General features: G+C 40.1%; 1 long non-coding RNA gene across 1 annotated transcript in view; it reads left to right on the top strand.

The window, feature by feature from the left end:
- The window catches only part of LOC132534914 (uncharacterized), a 119525-nt gene that overhangs the window by 45196 nt on the left and 60285 nt on the right, over nt 1–14044 (top strand). Inside the window, exon 3 of the long non-coding RNA XR_009546671.1 lies at nt 8611–8659. This is a non-coding gene — a long non-coding RNA (uncharacterized LOC132534914). The remainder of the gene's footprint in view (nt 1–8610; nt 8660–14044) is intronic.

Raw genomic sequence — 14044 nt, 5'->3', positions numbered from 1 at the left:
TTTCACACAGTAGCTACTGCTGAAGCTTAAAATCTCAACCTATTTTCTGGACTGTGAAGCACAGTTGAAGCAGCCAGTAGCTGTTCTGTAATGTTGTTCCTTCCTATCTGCTGCCACAGCCCCTCCCTGTACCACTGAAATGCCCACAGGCACGTCTTAGGAAGGCTTTCTTTCTCCTTTGATCAAACCCTTGGCAGAACTGGCACAGCTTGCCTCTGTTTACTAAACCCATACTCCATTTGTTTAGCTTTCTGCTAAGGTCTGTGGGTGTTAAGAAAAGCTATTCACCTGCACATGAAAAGGCCATAAACTATAGTGACTTACAAAGGTCAAAATCCCATATGGTTTACTTCTGAAGCCTAAGGCCTAAATCTGCCTGCACAAGCTGCACTAGTTAAAACCAACCACATCACTGTAAAAACCAACCCCCAGGCATAAGGTCAAAAGCCCACAAGACTCATGGCTGCAAAAGCCAATTGTTTAAAGCCTCTAGTCAAGACCCAATTGGGAGCCTTGATCTGAGGTGCTGTTTAGTTCACCAAATTCCAATCTTTTTCTTTCTAAAGACTTCCAGACCAAAGCACTGGATGGTAACATTCATAGGGAAGATAAATAGCATCTGATTTCTTATTTTTGCCCAAGTTTAGATACTGGGAAAGTAGGCTATGGAGCCAGACTGGAGATGGATGCCTGTCACTATTTGAAGCAGTTAAGGAATGAAGGTCATTGGGCTTGCAGTCTTTGCATTACACAGACACTGCCTCTCTTCTCCCACTGCTATCATATGGAAGGCTGAGCTTGGAGGAGCAGTGCAGAGGTGAGGGAGCATATGGAGAAAGTGCAAGGTGCATAGCTAAGGTATGCCTAGATGTACGACTCTTCCAGGGAGTGAAGTCACGAAAGGAAGGTAGGAATATGCTCCAACAGAGGCCTTCCCCAAAGAGAACATGATGTTCAACATTGAGCACGGGGAACTAACTTCATTTTTAAAATGCCATGCTAGAGGTTGAACTTTAGGTCGAATGCATACATTCTACCACTAAGTCACTTTGCTGGATATTTCTTTTTTTTTTTTTTTTTTTTGAGTTAGTGTGATATAGATAGTGAAAAAGAGAGAAACACACAGGGAGAAAGGCAAAGCCCAGCTCTTATAGATAGTGAGTGAAAAAGAGACACATAGGGAGAAGGGGAAAGCCCGGTTCCACCATCCCTGGGGTTCTGGTTCATTTTATCTCTCTCTTTTTTTTTTTTTTTCTCCAGGGTTATCGCTGGGGCTTAGTGCTAACACTATAAATCCACTGCTCCTGGTGGCAATTTTTCCCATTTTATTGGATAATACAGAGAGAAATTGAGAGAGGAAGGGGAGGTAGAGAGGAGGAGAGAAAGACACTTGCAGACCTGCTTCATTGCTCATGAAGTGTTCCTGCACCCCGCAGATGGGAAGCAGGGGTTTGAACCCAGATCCTTGCACAGGTCCTTGTGCTTAGTACTATCCATGCATAACCAGATACACCAGTGCCTGGCCCCCATTATTTTTATTGTTCACTTTATCTTTTTTAAAAAAATATTTATTTATTATTGGGTAGAGACAGAGAGACACTGACAGGGGCAAGGGAGATAGAAAGGAAGAGAGACAGAAAGACACTTACAGCACTGCTTCACCACTCATGAAGCTTTTCCCTCACAGGTGAAGACCGAGGTCTTGAACCTGGCCCCTTGCGCACTGTAATGTGTGCACTTAACCAGGTGTGCCACTGCCTGGCCCCTTGTTCACTTTATTGTTCTTATGTGGAGCTGGGGATTGAACCTAGGGCCTCACAAGTAACGAGGTAGGGACCCTAGCACTAAGTCATTTCCCTTGCCTCTGTGGAGTCATTTTTGTGTTTGGATCTATATCTAGAAACACATAAATCAGACAGAACGTGGGTTCTCAAATTCCGCTGTTCATGCATTACTTATTCCCTTACTTAAAAATATTAATAATATTAATATTTTTCTCTGGACCCCATACTGTGCAGGAACAATAAATAAAATTCATATGGTTCTAACTCATGAAATTTCCAATTTAGTGTGAAAGAGAGAAATTGAACAAATGTTTACTCATACCACACCTGTTAAAATGCAATAAAACTGAAGACTGTCAGGAATATTTCTCTTGACAACAGGAGGAAAAAAAATCCCAGTCAAATTGGCTTTATTTGCTTTCATGATTAAGCATATTGAAGTACTTGTGCATATCTGGAAACAGAGGGTCCATACTTATTTGAATTGGGTCTTATTTTCCATTCCACAGCTCTGTGTCTGCTGGATGCCATTTTCAGAAGTCTCTTGCAGATACAATAGCTCTTTATCTTACATCTCAAGATATACATCTGTTTCATAATCCTACATATCTTGCATCTTCATGTTAAGTTCAGTGGAAAAGAATGAGAGCTTTTTTTTCTCTATTATTTCCTTTTAGTTTTTTAAAATTTATTTATTTTCCCTTTTGTTGACCTTGTTATTTTTTATTATTGTTGTAGTTATTGTTGTTATTGATGTCGTCATTGTTGTTGTATAGGAAAGATAGAAATAGAGAGAGGAGGGAAAGACAGAGATGGGGAGAGAAAGACACCTACAGACGTGCTTCACGGCCTGTGAAGTGACTGCCTTGCAAGTGGGGAGTCGGGGGCTCGAACCGGGACCCTTACGCTGGTCCTTGAGCTTCGTGCCACATGTGCATAACCCGCTGCACTACCACCCAACTCCTAGAATGAGAGTTTTTAGTCCAGAAATCTCAGAAAAAAATTGATTGAATTCAGGAGTCGGGCAGTAGTGCAGCCAGTAAGTGCAGGTGGCACAAAGCGCAAGGAATGGCCTGAAGATCTGGGTTCGAGCCCCTGGCTCCCCACCTGCAGGTTAGTCACTTCACAGATGGTGAAGCAGGTCTGCAGGTGCCTGTCTTTTTCTCCGGCTGTCTGTCTTCCCCTCCTCTCTCCATTTCTCTCTGTTCTATCCAACAACAATGTCATTAACAACAATAATAACGGCAACAAAAGGGAATAAATAACTAGAATTAAAAAAAATTGATTGGATAGTAAACCCATCTCTGTACCATCACTGACTTAGCTCTGTACTATGTGAAGCCCAAAAAAGGACAAGAAAGGTGGTCTACAAGTTGGGGGGATGTAATTCCTGGGAAAGGATGACATAGGTTTATTACTATTGGGTTGTTGGAAAAGTCATGTATTTTTTCTATGCAAAAATGTATTATAACTTCTCCTACAGCCCAATAGAAGGCTGAATGGATACAATGGCACAAAAGTCTCAACCGTTCATCATGAGTGAATTAGTTTGCCAACTGAAGAGAATATTTTCCTTTGGAATACATGCTGTTTCCATGATTTGAATATATATAGAAGGGAGATCTTTTGGGGAAAAATGGTGATGATGTTAAGTAACTGGTAATGATCATTTTACAGCACATACACATATTCCAAATTGTTATCTTGTCCACCTTAAATGAATGCAATACTATATGCCAATTACATCTCAATCAAACTTAAAAGGAAAACTAGGCAGTGGCTTACAGGAGGGATTCTTATTTATACCAGATGTGGACAACTTCTGACTCAAATATAAAAACTCAAAGTCTCTCTTAGGAGTAGACAGATGCTGCATGGAGACTACTTGGCGAGAAAAATATTAATGGAGTAGAAAATATTAATGGCGTAGAAAATACTAATGGAGGCAAGTCGGGCCAGAGCACCGCAGGGGGGTTGCTTCACAGGTGGTGAAGCAGGTCTGCTGGTGTCTATCTTTCTCCCCATCTCTGTCTTCCCCTCCTCTCTCCAATTCTGTCCTATCTAACAACAAAGACATCAGTAACAACAACTACAATAACTACAACAGCAATAAAAGAAACAACAAGGGCAACAAAAGGGAAAACAAATAAATAAAAATATAAACAAATTAAAAAAATGTTAATGGATATCTTTGAGACAGAGATGTACAGGCATTTGAGAACTGCCTGTGTGTTTACTGATGCACACACAGAGAAAGAGAAAGATGACCTTTCCCCTTCTAATGTCTCTAGTTCAGAATGTTTCTGGTAAGGAAGCCAGGGATGGTTTTAGGCTTTAGTTTAGTATGCTACAATGGGCCTTGGTGTGGAGACAGACGTATTTAAATGTCTATGCAGTCAGTTTCTGCTTCTTGTGGTAAGTTTACCCTTCTTCCCAAATTGTGAACTAACTAGAAGAACTATTCTAGCATCAGAGCCATTGTTCTAAAAACTGGCTAGTAGACCAAGATATAGAATAACATTAGGCTGGACTGAAAGGAAATCAAGCTGTCATGTTTTTGAATTTTGAATTTGTGTCAAGTTCCAGAGCTTTCAATACCAAACTCCTTCAGACACTTTCTATTACCAACCTACGTCTAGTGTCAGAAGAGATTTGTAAGCATTTGTGGGCTAAGAGATTTGAAAAATTGGTAAGAGGTGGTTTCAGTCAATCATTTAAGAACAAGTGTTTCTTTTCATTTTTCTTTGAGGGACCCAAAATGCCATGCAAAGGATCAACACTGGTCCCTCAATAGTAGGAGAGCACATGAAATCTGAGCAGCAACAGGCTTTGGTTTTGCAAATTGATGATTGCACAACATGAGGGAGGGACATCATTCCCTTAAAGAACAGCTTTCTCAGCTTGTGGGAACCACAGGAGAATTAGGATGATGGTGAAGCAAACCCACTGGGTTGGGCTGAATTCCTAGGAATCAGAGCAAGTTGCTGGGGGTTCTCTCTACCACAAGCAAGACTGTACATCACAGCTCATACAAACTAATCTATAGCATTGCTAATCTTTTGCCTCTTCTCAGCCTTGTTCCAAATCAGAAGACTGGGTCTTTGCTTGCTGGATCCCTGGGGAAAAAATAGTTTTCCACCATTCTTTTTGTTTTTATCTTCAGACTTGATTGAAGGAAACAGATAGAATGAGGTCTGTCTGTACTCAGCATGACAGTGAGAACTATTTACATCTATGTGAACCTATGGGAAGGATACTATTCACTTAGCAGAAAGTTTGCTTAAAACTGGAATAAGGAACTGTGGGTCAGAGGTTATGGAAAAGCATGGGAGGGGCAAAGAAGGCTGGCTCCTGTGTTCCTTATGAAGGAGACCAAGGGCAATTCGTGGAGTTTAGCCTGCTTTGAGACTGTCTGTACAGCACAAGATTTCCTTGACTGTCCTATTCACAGTGAGACTTTTTAATCCCCCCTTTTGGCTTCTCTTTCTCTCTTCCTTCACCACTTGACTAGCTAGCCATAAATTTCCGAAAAACTCCTCCTTCTCATATTTTACCTTTCTTTCTTTTAAATCTAGCATTGACCAAGGTAAAGGAAGGAGGATTTAGATACTGTTTAATGGGTCAGATAATGAGAATTGGGGTGCAGAGAGAAGGTTGAGTCATGAAATGGGAGCCACCAGGGTTATATGACAGCACCAATTTCATCTTCAGTCCTTCCTTTTTATTTGACACTATGCTCTTAAATATGATTGATTCTTAGATGTTTTCTTTCCTTTTTTGCCTTAAGAGGCACACAAGTATCTCTCTGAAGAAGAATATACAATAGATCTCATATGATTCAAAAACAACAACAACAAATTAAATTGAAAAATGGGCAGAGAAACTGAACCACTTTTTTTTTTCCCCAAAGAAGTCACCCAAATAGCAAATAGACTTACAATGTTCAATAGTGGTATTGAGCATTCTCAGGGAAATTAAAATCAAACCCATGAAGAGATGTCTCCTCAAATCTGTTAGGAAGGCTATTAATTACATTTTAAAAAAATAGAAAAAACAGAAAATTGTCATGAGCATGTGGAGAAAAGGGGACCTCTTGTTGGAGGGATAATAAATCATTGCAGTCATGAAGACTTTGCAATAAGTTAAAAATAGAACTCCTGGGGCCAGGTGGGGTGCACCTGGTTGAGCGCAGATGTTACAATGCACAGGGACCCAGGTTCAAGCCTCCAGTACTCACCTGCAGGAGGAAAGCTTTATGTGTGGTGAAGCAGTACTGCAGGTATTTCTCTGTTCTCTCTTCCTCTCTGTCTTCTCCTCCCTCTCAATTTCTGTCTCTATCCAGTACATAAGTAACAGTAATAAAAAAAATAGAATTCCCTTGCCATCCCACAGTTCCACTTCTGGGATTCTATCAGAAAGCAGCATAAGCACTTTGTGAAGGAGTGGTCTGCACAACTCACAGCAGCATTATTTATAATAGCCAGGACATGGTTATTATATGACCATGAATAAATGGATGTGTAAAGGAATATGGAATGCATACATATAAAACACATATTTAATATGTGATTAAGTAGTGCTCAGTCATAAAAAGAAGGAAACGGTCCTTTATAAAAACATAGATGGACCTAGAGTCCATTCTGCTAAGTAAACTAAATCAGGTAAAGAAAAATAAGTACTGTATGATTTCACTTCTGTCTAGCATCACAACAAATCGGTTTTTGAAGTTACAAGGGTGTGAATATTGAAGGAGAATTGGATCAAAGTGGAAAAACGTCAGTAGTAATGTCCATAAGTCCTGGAGGTGTAATGTACAGCAGGATGACTATCATTAATAAATGTTGTGTGGCCCATTTGCCAGCTGTTAAGATAGCAGATCCTAAAGAGTTCTTATCACAAGATAATGATCCTTTCCCTCTCCTTTTTGATATTTATGTGAGATGATGAGTGCTCACCAAAGTTACAACATATGAAAGTCAAGTCACCTTGTATGACTTAAATATACAGATTTATATTAGTAAAATTGGTGGGAGGGGGAGAACTATTTGTGTCAAACACCAGGATAAGGGTTTCTAATGTTCATGGCATGGTTTTACATGCTAATATATGTCCTGGTGCACATGTATACATGGTATCACATGGAGTTGGACAGAATGACCAGCTGTCATTGCTTTTTCTGTACATTCATAAAAAGACACCATTACAGAAACTGCTGGACAAAGGCATTCTGGGAAATCCAATACTTAGGCTAGGGGTGCTTTGACCAAACAGTGAGTAAAGCTCTGTGGTATCTTCTCAAAGAACTCACTAATTCATTTAAATGCAAGAACTTTAAAAACTCCTTGAGATCAGAGAATCTAAGCCTCTTTTATTTTACAAAAAGAGAAACTGAGAGTCAGAGAAGTGCAAGAACTGGCTCAGGACTCCTGTTTAGGAGAGAACTGGGACTAGCTTTTAGCTCCCGTCATGACTCTGTCTAGATCTCTGTTTATTCAAGAGCAAAACAGTCAGGGACCCTTCTTCCCTTTCTCAAAGCCATGGAGTTGTGGGGTGGGGAAAGAAATGGTGACTTTGCTGTGGGTTATTTCCTTCAATTCTCAGACTCATCAGCTTCTACCCCTGGGAGACTTAATTGCAATTACTTTCCCTATCTCCAGAGATTCTTGGTTCACAATCCAGCCTGACACCAGAGAACGCCTTCCCAGGGGCATTCAGGGTTCGTCAGCAGTTTTCATTTTCTGTGGGACAGAAGTGGCAGGACCTCAGAACCCTTGCTTCTTAAGACTCAGCTCAATCTCTGCCTGACTCAGCAGAGGCTTCTGGACCCTACCCTCTGTGTGCCTACCAACTCTCAGATTGGTACTAACCAGAGCACAGGGTTGCTTCTCTATTTCTATAACAAGAAGACCAAAAAAAGAACTGACAATGACCACTGAGAAAGAAAATGCACAACACATAAACACAGCAGTCTCTGCTCTATAAATAGCACTAATTAAAATGAAAACACCAGCATAGTCTCATCCTTTCAATTTTTTTTTCTGTTGAACATCATGGGAGGTCCCTCCAGCAGAACCTCTGGGAGTTGCCAACAATTACTGGGCTCTGAGAAGGAGAAATTTCTATGCTTCTTCAATTTTTCTTGCCAGCTCCCATCTGACTGTTTTCTGAGACCCAATGCTGGTCCTTATCTTCTTTCCTTTCTGTTTTTGAGGTGACTTAGAGCTCCTGTCTCTGATTCTATATCCAGTTGATTTATGGAAGCAGTTCAGCAGGGCTTAATTCATCACATAATTAAAATAGGGCCACAAGGGCTTCCCTTGGAGGGGGTAGATGTGGCTATTCTAGTCTCATTTAAAAAAAAGGACCAGATAACATTAGACATAGCACAGAAGTCTCCTGATCTTACAAACTAGTGGGAGTGGGAGAATTGACTCAGCTGTTGGAGGAGTTTGAGAATAGTTCTGGAGCTGATAGAGAGAGCACAGGACTGGCTCAGTCTGGTGAATGGGGAGGGTGAAGGAGGCGCTGCTGGGACTGACCAGCCTCAGAGTAATCCTTCTACATACACAGAGCTGACTGAGGCCAGGCGCTGTTCCTCCTGTGTGTCTATTGAAATAGGCACCTGATATTTTCACATCCTGTCCTGCAGGAAGGATTATAGGGAGTCATAGTAAGCAACTCCAGGGGCCAGGAAGGAAAAGGCAATAGGAGAAAAAGGTCTGGAATCAGGGAAATCACAAAGTCACTCAGTAAAAATCAGCTTATCAAAATTTAAATTTAGAAACTATTGCCATTCAACTCCTAATTTTATCACTCTTCTGAACAGGCATACTTGTTCCAGTTCTCATGGACACTTATCAGTGAATGGATCCAAGGTGAGCTTTTCAGAAATCACACTCTTCATGTGTACCTCCCACGCCCACTTTAGTTTTCCAAACCCTCCCACATAGCTAGGCCACAACCATTTACTGAGTGTAAACATTTACTGTTTCTTTGTGCTTCTCAGCCTCTTGCAAACAACTTAGTATTTTTCCAATGACTTTGAATTTGTCTGCTGCTAATTGTCTCTGACTCATGAAGGATGAAACCATGTTGTGTTTGTGTTCACGTCAAGGACAGCTATGTTTGCTGAATTTTAGTGATTATTTCAGACCTGGTTCTATTCTAAATGCTTATGAAGCTGTAAAAGGTATAATACGTATTCTTTATTCCAGCAACTTACAGCCACATGGGAGGTATGAAAAAATACATTCTGATCTTACTCTTTGATACAGAAATATCTTCAAAAGAATCACACGCATTAAAGAAAATTTAAAAAATATTCAACATGATGTCCAAACTGATACTTTGCTTGATTCTATCATTTTCTATCCTACTCTACTCACTTACATGCCTATCAATTATATGGACAACTTAAGGTGACCTGAACTGTCTCTGAAATACTCTAACGAGTTAGTTTTTGTATGCATGGAATGGCTTACTCTTTTATATCTTGTGCCAAAATTCAGTCTGTTGATTCAATCTTCAAGATCTATTACAAGTGCTACTCCTCCCTAAAGCAGCTTTGAAAGTCCTTCCGGGTGCTCATGACTTGTTACAAGACGTTGTTTTTTCTTTTTATTGGGGTAGCTGGTTATGTAATATATAGTATACATCTGGTTCATTTGCCTACCTGCATGTACCTTGTATCTCATTTTTAATTCTGTGGTCCTCAGTGCTTAGCATCAATGAGTGTAAATAACAAGCTCAATTCATACTGATGGAAGGGATAAATAAATCAACCTTAGTAAACTGGAATTACTGTAGGAGGTTATATCTTGTCCTGATACCCCATCACATCTATTGTGAGGCCTTTCTTTCTTTTTAATATTTATTTATTTATTCCCTTTTATTGCCCTTGTTTTATTTTTGTAGTTATTCTTGTTGTTGTCGTCATTGTTGGATAGGACAGAGAGAAATGGAGAGAGGAGGGGAAGACAGAGGGGGAGAGGAAGAGAGACACCTGCAGACCTGCTTCACCACCTGTGAAGCGACTCCCCTGCAGGTGGGGAGCTGGGGGCTCAAACTGGGATCCTTACACTGGTCTTTGCACTTTGTGCCATGTGTGCTTAGCCTACTGCGCTACCTCCCGACTCCCGTGGGAGGCCTTTCTTACATTACACATCTTAGATTAGTGTTGACTTAATCTGTATTTGTTAATTGAAAGGATGATTACTTTTTATAAAATATCATGTCAGATTGCAAAGAATTTTTGAAAATTAGTACAACTGGAAATAATAAGTGTTGGCAAAGATGTGGAGGAAAAAAAACAACTCTGACACACTGTTATAGCATGGGAAGGCTAACAGCTGCAGTCCCTATCGAAAACTATATGGAGAACCCTTAAATAAATGAAAATGGAAATACTATGATCCACCAATACCATTCCTAGGCATATATACACAAGCCATGAAACACTAATTTGAAAGGATATGTACACACTTCTATTCACAGTAATTAGGGAGAATGTAGGAATGGACAAAAGCAGAAAATAACCCTTTAGGAGAAACTTTGTATTCTAAACAAATAGCTCACTTTGTCATAAGCATTTCAAAATGGACATAAAGGTCAAGCACCCGAGCTTTAGGTCAGCTTTTGTTATTTCCCATTTTTGTGACTTTATCAAGTTACTTATCCTAAATGTACTTTTTCATCAGCAAGGTGAGGCTGATTAATACAATTGTTTTGAGGAAGAAGTGAGTTAGTTTATATAAAGAATTTATTGATATGGTGAAATTCAACAAAAGGACAGTCTTTTTTATTTTTACTTATTTATTATTTATTTTTTATTTATAAACAGGAAACATTGACTAAACCATAGGATAAGAAGGGTACAACTCCATACAATTCCCACCACCAGAACTCTGTATCCCATCCCCTCCCCTGATAGCTTTCCTTTTCTTTAACCCTCTGGGAGTATGGATCCAAGTTCATTGTGGGCTGCAGAAAGTTGAAGGTCTGGCTTCTATAATTGCTTCTCTGCTGAACATGGGCATTGACAGGTCGATCCATACTCCAAACCTATCTCTCTCTTTCCCTAGGGAAATCTGGTCGGCATCATGCTAGCCTCTGGAACCTGGTGCCTGAAAAGAGAGTTAACATACAAAGCCAAACAAATTGTTGATTAATAATGAACCTAAAGGCTGGAATAGTGCAGATGAAGAGTTGGGGGGGGAGTCTCCGTTTTGTAGATAGCTAGTAGGCATATTTTAGTTATATTCCAAATGGCCTGTGGCTATACTAGTGTATTTTTTTTTTTTTTTTGCCTGAGTCTGAAATCTGATATGCAGGTGGGTCCAAGTTATTGTCTGGGGAGATGATGTCATGGCTGGAAGAAGGACCAGAAAGCTAGATCAGGGAAAAGAGTAGCTCCCAAATATGAGAAAGGGAAAGGTGTATAAATATTGTTGATTGTATACCCCATCAATTCGATGTGATCTGGGGCCCAAATTCAGCTTAGGAGCCTATGTGACCTCGGCATCCCTGTAGATCTGAGCTCACATTCTGTGGTCATAAGTAGGAACATTCCAAGCTGCCCCAATATCAGGACCCATCTTCCTCAGGTGTAGCATAGATTATATTGTCCAGCCTCCCTTCGGAGGATGGAACATTCTCTACTGTTGTTGATCCAAGTTGAGGGCAAGGTCCTATGCGGGCCCACAAAGGGGGGTCTATTGTGTTAGAACAATCTTATTTTAACCATTTAATCATCAAATGTGTTCATTCAAAGAAAGAAATTTCTTATAGTTTAACACTTCTCTGACTTCCAAAAATGCAACTGACTTTCAAAAGTGCATACCATACTTGAGAAAGTAAGTGGATTCTGAGACGAACTGGCCAGAAGTTTGGCCTCTGGGTCTTCTGGTCAAATTCCAATATGCCTAGTTTCCTAAAAGGATTAGTAATTCCATTGAAGACATTTCAAAAACATCGAGATAGAGTTAAGATGACAGGCAAGGAGTCCTTGAAGATGTGGAAGGAAGAATCCTGCTTCTTCCTAATCCACCTAAGGAAGAATCCTAAGGTAAACGTTGGAGCCAAGTCTAATGTTAGGAAGCCCTCTTTGCTGGCCTGGGTGTGAGGAGGTTCTCTCCTCCCCTCATACAAAAGATATTATCAAATAACCTTTCAAGCTATTGAAAGATTTTCAATAATCTTTCAAAATCAAAGAAGGTTTAATTTTCAAATAACTTCAAATAATCTTTTATACAAAAGATTTACTCAAGCCATACAAAAGATGTCATTTCCTCATCATTATTATTTTTACTTAATTTTGTTTATTTTTTATAGAAACAGAGAAAGTGAGAAGGAGATATAAGGAGATATATATACATATACACATATACAGACAATACTGATACCTGTATAAATGCTTCACTGCTAGTGAAAGCTCCCACCTCTTCTTCCCCCACAGGAAGTAGGGACCAGGGGCTTGAACCCAGGTCCTTATGTGCTTTAATGTGTGCACTCAACCAGATTCTTATCATTATTTTGTGTGAGTACATTTCAGGAACTGAAGTTAAGAGATCATAAATTCACTTTAAGAGCTGACCATAGGATTTTCAGAGCTGACCTTTAGTATCGTTTCTAAAGTCAAATTCCAACTGGGGATAAAAGAGTACATTTAATTCCTGAAGAAAATGGCAGAAACCTTTGCATCTTTTCTGCAGTGAACTGGAGTTATATGACTAAAGGGTTGAATGTTGCAAAGATTCAGGCTGAACACTCAGGTAGATTACTCCCTTGCTACTCCTCTCTCTTCCGTCACTGTGCTAGAATCTGAACTTGTGCTCCTTATCACTGACTAATGAGGTGTACTTTCCAGACTATGAAAGGTCTCTCCTCATACCTATGTTACCAGATATCTTAGGACTTAGCTATTCTTGGGCAAGGCAGTCATCTTGTGTGACTTAATGTTGAGAGATTCTAACTTCTATTATTAATTTATTTTTATTTTATTTACAAGAAGAAAACACTGACAAAAACCATAGGATAAGAGGGGTACAACTCCACACAATTCCCACCACCAGAACTCCGTATCCCATCCCTTTCCCTGATAGCTTCCCTATTCTTTATCCCTCTGGGAGTATGGACCCAGGGTCATTATGGGGTGCAGAAGGTGGATGGTCTGGCTTATGTAATTGCTTCCCCGCTGAACATGGGTGTTGACAGGTCTATCCATACTCCCAGCCTGTCTCTCTTTTTCCATAGTGGGGCAGGGCTCTGGGGAAGCAGGGCTCCAGGACATATTGGTAGGGTCGTCTGCCCAGGGAAGACCAGTTGGCATCATGTTAGCATCTGGAGCCTGGTAGCTGAAAGAAGAGTTAACATATAAAGCCAAACAAATTGTTGACTAATCGTGAACCCAAAGGCTGGAATAGTGCAGATGAAAATTTGGGGGTCTCCGTTTTGTAGATAGCTAGTAGGCCTATTTTAGTTATATTCCAAAAAATATAACTATACTAGGGGTTGTTTGTGTGTGTGTGTGTGTGTGTGTGTGTGTGTGTGTGTTTTCTTTTTCTGATACTGACATCTGATATGCAGGTGGATCCAACTTATTGTCTGGGGAGATGATGTCATGGCTGGAAAAAGGGCTAGAAAGCTGAATCAGGGAAGAGATTTGTTGTGCAGGCACCAAGTCCCATGGATAATGCTGGTGGCAATGGGAAAAAGAAAGAGAGAAAGAAAGGAAGGAAGGAAGGAAGGAAGGAAGGAAGGAAGGAAGGAAGGAAGGAAGGAAGGGAGAAAAAAACACAGCCTAGGGGGTGGAATGACACCTACATGAAGTCATGGTTCAGCAAAATAAATAAATTAAAATGGCAATGGGAACTCAGATCATAACAATGGATGGCTGAGAAGTAGAACAAGAAGATGATGACCTTGCTATATCCTGTGTGGGTTAGAGCCCATCTGGAGTACTATATGAATTCTGAACATTGTACTTTACAAGGAACATCTACAGATTACAGTAAGCTTAGAAATTCTGAACCAGTGTAGTCAAGAATCTTGGATCACAAAACTAATGTCAGCTGAAGGAAAAAGAAATGCAACAACAACATAGAGAGAGAGAGAGACAGAGAGAGAGAGACAGAGAGAGACTATCATTGTCTTCAGATATTCACAAGGGGAAATAAAATAACTAAGTGCTTTTTTTCCCTTAGAAAAAGAAGCCAGGGTTTGCAAGCAGTCTCTTAGGGAAAGAATTTCAAACAATTTTTGAC

This window comes from Erinaceus europaeus, chromosome 20 (genome assembly GCF_950295315.1).
Source record: "Erinaceus europaeus chromosome 20, mEriEur2.1, whole genome shotgun sequence".
NCBI lineage: Eukaryota > Metazoa > Chordata > Mammalia > Eulipotyphla > Erinaceidae > Erinaceus > Erinaceus europaeus.
Note: the sequence above shows the minus strand (reverse complement) of the source record. Positions and strands in the feature narration are given on the sequence as shown.